Consider the following 6579-nt stretch of genomic DNA (forward strand, 5'->3'; position numbering starts at 1 on the left):
ACACACTGATCTACCGCAGCCACCTTTGACCTGTTCATGATAGTTCCCAACCTGATCCTAATATGCCCAGGGTGGAGCTTGGCAAAAAAAAAAAAGGTGATATCGGTGCTTGCATTTCCCAGGGCCTCGTTTCCTTTGTGCACCTTAAGGAGAAAGTGGGATCTGGAAGTCTCCTCTGACCCAGTGAGTATGGGAATGGAGTCTTTGCGGTTCGGATTGCTCCAAATTCCCTCGTCTCTCATCTCAGCTCAGTGACAAACTGCTGCTGCGTGGGATACCAAGCTCCTGGCTCAAGTGATACCATGAAGGTGACACTGTAACAAAGCTTAAATCTTTGCTTTCATGGCTTCCACTGCTTGCCCGGGGCTTTCTTTTCTTGTGTCAATCCCCACTGTTAACTATGAGGACGAGGTCAGTCTCACTCTTTGGACCTCGTATAACCGCTGCAAAGAGGCGAAGCTGCATTCGCAAGAAGTCTGACGAAATCATGTCTCGCTGAATACCAGACAGAAGAGTTTTGATCCTGAATGCCCACTTTCTACCCATACAGAGCAAACTCTTGTTCCGCTCGTCTTGTTTTTTCTATTATGTTTATCTGCTAGACTGGCAGTTTTCAGTCCGTCAACATCAACATAATCTCCTGTGCCATTTTAATGCCTTTAATAATCCTCTTTATTTCATTTTTTTTAATCCTCCTTCTGTCTTTTTGTGTCTTCATGTAGGCCGTCTGCTGGACTGTGGTTGACTCTCCATTTGACCTTTGACCTAAGTGTGTCCTACCTTAGTCATAAGCCTTATGCTACCTACTGTTCATGAACTATATTTGAGCAGAATATTTTAGATGAATGATAATAATAAACACAATTTCCGTTACGTAATACATCAGACCAGTGCGACATAAATACGTAAAAACAATCTAATGAAACTTGATAAACTGAACGCGACCTGACGTAACTTTCACCTGAGAATGAACCTGAGTTGTCACGCCGACTCCTTATCCACGGATACAAAGTGAATCGTTGGTGAAAAACGTTCAAAGAAGAGATGGATTTTGCAAAATATCACATGATCGTTGGAGAAGAAGCTCTCATTGAGAAGATGATGGTGCTGTACCATGTTGGCTGATAATAACAGGACGAAATGATATCTCTGTTTTTTAAAGGAAAATAAGGACTGACAAACATTCAACTGTGAAGCTGTAAAGGGTTGCATTGTGAAGTATTAGTTCTGTCCATTAAGTTTGAGTTAAAAAGTTTAAAATTCTCACTTCACAATACATGCACACATTACATCACATTCAAGGCGAAACATGAGCTTAAGAATGTTTGGGTGAAAATCATGTTACCAAAGGTTTATTTTTGTAAACTTCTATGCGTGACAGTTTCTTGATTAATTTATTTGGACTGCAGACAGCAACAACGCTCCGCAACAGTATTCTGCAAAGCAGCAGCAGCTATCAATTCTCTTCAATTTACGTCTCCAATTTCTGTAGCTCAGCCGGTGCCAGCAGCAATGCAGAATTGACAGATGAAGTCCAGCATGTGAAGCCAGCAGCTTGTCTCACTTGCAGACTCTCTGCCTGTTTTTCTCTTCTAGTGATATGCAGCACAGTCTGAAGCAGTTCCAGTGGCACTTATAATGAACAGCCTCCTCCACCTGAACACAGAGCATTTCCACTACATTAGCTTCATTGGCATCATGCGGGCAGGAGGAACACTCACAGCAGGGCAGTGTAACAGTATGGTGTCGACAGCGCTCTCCTCCACTGGGCTCTGCTTGGGGGCCTGCCTCTCTGTGTGAAGCTCCTGTGTAGGATTAGACACTGGTGTGCAAGTCAAATGGTTGCAAGCACTAATGGAGTCTCTACACCTGACTGATGTCTACATCAGCTTTGCTTACCGTTGCTTGTGGCTCTCATAGATCAAGGAGACGCACACAAAGGATTGTAGAGGGATTTCAGTACAAAGTGACTACAAATTAAAACAGTGCACTGTTTAGGCAATTGTGTGACACTGAATGCCTACATAATGTGCTTGATCAAAAAAACAAAAGTAATTTACGACACTGGAAAAAACGACATTGGGCCTTTAAATCACATGACATCATTCAAAATATGTTGTGAGGAAGCCATGAAATGTGAAAAATGGCTTTGTTTATCTCAAACAGACCAAACAAGCTCTCATCACGCGACATCAATGCATGGCCGTAAAACACCCCACAACAAGCAGCCACACAGGGTGGTTCCAAAACAAGGCCACATTGTTGTGGTGGCGTGCCAGATCGTGACGCAGCTTTGATGCAACACAGCAATAAGACGCATCAAAGAGGCGCAGTCACAACACGCACTGCATTCTGAGGCAACAAAGGTAAACAACTGAGGGGAGAGGAGGAGGAGGAAGAGGAGTGGGGAGGAGGAGGAGGAGGAGGGAGGAGGGGGGAGGTGACACACAGACCACACATTTTCAAAGTTCACTCTTAAACACAGTGTGCTCATAAAAGAACAGGTCCCATTATTCATGGGTGGGATTTCTTTCTCTCTCTCTCTCTCTCTCTCTCTCTCTCTCTCACGGCGTACGCAGGCAAACAGCCCAAAGCCCCCCGAGCTGTGTCAAATGATGGAGCATCATAATTACGCTCTTTTTATTGGCCATCTTATTCCAGCTATGACTGATGCAGCTCCCAACCCTAAGTGTTTCCATTTGCACTTTCATGTGGCAAACGAGCAGAGAAGCCACGGCTTGCCTGCCTCTCATAGGTGGGCTGACAAATATTTATGGCCTGGCGTGAAGTCACTTTTAATCAAGGCCGGTGACCTGCTCCTAGAGGAATCTGACCGCTGGAACGCGCTTATCTCCACGGTAATGAATGAGCCTTCAAAGTGACGACAGTGCCTGCGTGCTGTCTAAAAATAATAACTGACACGTCTCTTCAGAATCAGTCATTATCAGGGAACCCCAGCGAGGTAAATGCAGATGTCTGCTGTAAAAATGTGAGAAATAAATCAATGACCTCCCTCTACTGGTCAGAGGCCAAACTACAGTAGATCGAATCAAAAACAGCCCTGTGACGACCGATGGGCTCTAAAGATCAGGAAAGAAAATGAGATTTGTCACGAAATGATTGCATCAATATACTATTTAATACATGCTTTGTACTTCATGTTTTTTTTTTTTTTTTCCTTTTGTAATTGACTCACAATTTGAGTGGCAATCATTAAATTCCCCAAATATACTGCAATGCCACATTTACATATTTGAGGAACATGGAAAGAAACTTTACAGGGGTTGGATGAGGCTCAACCCACCAATGAAAATTCCTTTACACTCACAACAGTCCAAAATAAAGATCTAATATGATGTCAATACGTCTTACATATTAGTGTGGGTGTGAAGGTGATGAGTGGCATAGGGAGGAAAGATCTGCTGATGAAACACTAATAAAGAAATGTATCTCAATATCAATATCACATCATCAGATCCTTGGTTAAACTTGACTCACTGTGTTCTTGCTCTACGTTGCTGTCTAGTTTGAAATCTAGATTTATGACACCAATATGTTCTTTTCCATGCTTTAACAGCCTATAAGGCATTACAGGAGGGCTCCCTTTCTGAAAACACATATTTTCCTCCGAATTAGAAGTTATGGGGGAGAGTGATCCTTAAAAATGAAAGCCATAAATCATAAGCCCCTCTGCGATTATGTCATTAACAGGAGCATGGTTTTGTCGTTTTAGGTCATGCTAATAGTTTGGTGTTGAGGTTACGGCCGTGTGGAGGGATCTTGGAGCAATGCGTGCCCCCCCCCCTCACCCCCGGTTGCCAGCGGAGGCGAGGCGTCGGCGTGTGAGTGTTGTGTTGGTGGTCGTGTGTTAGCAGTTCAGCTTTCTTGTCCTGATCACTGCAGACGTTATCCGCATCTGCTCTAGATTTCGCCTTTCTTTTCTTTTCTTTTTTTCCTTTCCACGTCTTTCAATTGGAGTTTCTATATTGGGCCTGGTTGTGGTCTTCCAGAGAGACCCCATGACAAACTATCGGAGCGTTTTGCACTCGGCAAAAAGGCCCTTGGATGCCAGCGGAGTACATATTAAATTTGTATCTAATTTTAAACTTGGCACGGCCGACCACGTATCTGCCACTGGCTCACTGGAAGCAGCCGGGCTCAACCCCACGCCGACCACAACCACAATACAAACAAAGTGTATGGAACAGCAGCTCCCAGTGTTTTACTGACAGCAAATGTTTGGAAAAGGAACTTTTTAAAAATAACCCAGTGTAATAGAATTAGTGCGAGAGAGGCGCCTGGCAGCTCCTTTTTAACTCCTGTGCTAGATTAAAATCATAGTTTGAGACGCTGAACCAAAACTGAGGAATGGATGAGGCTGCTTTTGTGTTTTAGTGTTTAGGGTTGTGATGCCTTAAAGGGCCACGCGAGTTGTGGTTAACAGCAATATTTAAGATGAAGACTTTTGTTTCTTTGAATACACCTGAAATATGGGAACTTCTGTGTTTGAGTTTACATTTCCTGTCTTGTCTCGAAGCGGAGATGTGAGCCGCAGCCGTGAAGCATTGGGTGTCAGTGTGAAATCAGTGCTATTAGCGCCTAACACAGCTGTATTTGGATTCGGATCTGCAGTTATTGGTGAAAAGATTGCAAGGTTGTGTGGAGATATTGTGTTTCCCCTCCTCTCTTATCCAGTTCATGCTTGTTGTCTGAGTGGCTGCGTTAGAGGAGGACGTGGTTGCCGTCCACTGCTGCATCTGTCACCCATGGAACTGCAGTGACCTCTAGAGACAGCTCTCTACACATACAATATGCAGGCAGCAGGAGGTGTTTTCGGGGGAACAATCCAGGTGAGTCGACTGTGTGTGAACGCCGACATGTTGAGGCCGCGGTCGGCTCGGGGTGCGGGGAGGACGGATCGAGCCCCGGGCTGCGTCGTTTAAAGTATTTCTGCAGATGAGTGCAAGCACATACACGGACAGATGCACAAGTGTGTGTGTGTGTGTGTGCGTGCGTGTGTGTGCGTGTGTGTGCGTGAGCGTGCGTGAGAAACAAGCACGCGCATCATTAAAACTCCACACAGACACACACAGTCTCAAACAAACACAAACAGACGAGACCCCGGGCCACCCTGCAGATCACCCATGATCACTGTGAGATCTGTGTCTACTCTGATCTAATATGTTTAGCAAACATTCATTTATTCTACTCAATCAATAACACAGAGCAGCCTGTGTTTACGGCGCTGGATTCACTCACTAGTTCATCTGCAGTTCACGCTGAAACACTCGTTAACCCTCCAGCCTACCTCTCTCTCTCTCTCTCTCTCTCTCTCCCCCCCTCCTCTTTTCTCTCACTTCTTTAATGAACGCCACTCACTCCGTTTCTCACACAAACACGTGCCTCTTTTGTGAATTCCATTTTGCATGTTTTGCATCACTTGGAGTCACAGCGACAGAGATTTTCAACAAAGCAAAAGGAGTAATGATGACTTGCAGCTGCAGCTACATTGCAAACATTCAAACCAAAACTAAGGAATGCCTAAAGACATATGCATACAAAAATAGTAATAATAGTATTTTACAGTTCCTTTTTGGCATATGGGAAATGTTTTGATAAGGAAACAGATAGAGACACACACATTTCCAGGCTCTTTTCAACGTGTAAAACCACCACACAGAGAGAGAGAGACCTCCTGTAGCACTTTGCAAGTAAAAAGATTATCTTAAAAAACAATTATATGGCATCTTCAAACATTCTGAGTGATTCGTCATGGGGCCTTTACACCCGCCCAAAAAATCCCAAGGCAGAAAACGATCCTGAATAAATGTCTTCCGTGACCCAGTATCAGAAGCAGTCTGAGCTTTATTCCAGGGAAAACTGCCGACTATAACTGCTGCTTAGAATCTAACAAATTTATAACTGGCGGAGAACAGAGCTCATTTATTCTCCCACGTGCTGTAAAGGTATTTTATATGGGTAGTTATTATTGTTATCATCATTATCATTCTGCGTGGACCATAAAAGCGGATGATGGAGGATGTATGGGCGGCTGAGGCTGTAAATAACCGTTATAGTGGAGGGGGTTGTAAAACTGTCCCCCCCCCCCCCTTTTTCTGTGGCAGACTAAATAAAATTTGTGAACGCGCTCGGTGCACGTCCACGCCCATCTCGCCAGGTCAGTGGGTGTTGTGATTACATCGACGCCACTGCTGAGAAAGTCGTTGAAGATTTGGTTTTATGTAAGTCGAGTGAAAATCTCAAGATAGTGTAGCGTGTAGAGTGTGTTTATATCTCAGGTGTACTTTTATGCATGTGTTTTTGTACTTACAGTGTGTGCTTTGTGGTTCTTATTAGCTATGTACAGTACAGAGGGCCGACGCACAGATGCCCTGAGCGGTGCCATACGGCCGATGGCTCATTAGAGCTCAGATGGAAGACATGAATCAAAGGAGGAGAGGAGAGGAAACAATCAATCTGCCTAATGGGAATCCCCTGTGAGGAGTGCAGGCCAGCCGTCCCAATGCAGCTGTAGCCATTTTTACATGTGACCTCCCAGCTCAAACCACTCTCCAAAAT

The sequence above is a fragment of the Genypterus blacodes genome, unplaced genomic scaffold (assembly GCF_046128005.1).
Source record: "Genypterus blacodes isolate CSIRO-AG114 ecotype Tasmania unplaced genomic scaffold, CSIRO-AGI_Gbla_v1 ptg000067l_1, whole genome shotgun sequence".
NCBI lineage: Eukaryota > Metazoa > Chordata > Actinopteri > Ophidiiformes > Ophidiidae > Genypterus > Genypterus blacodes.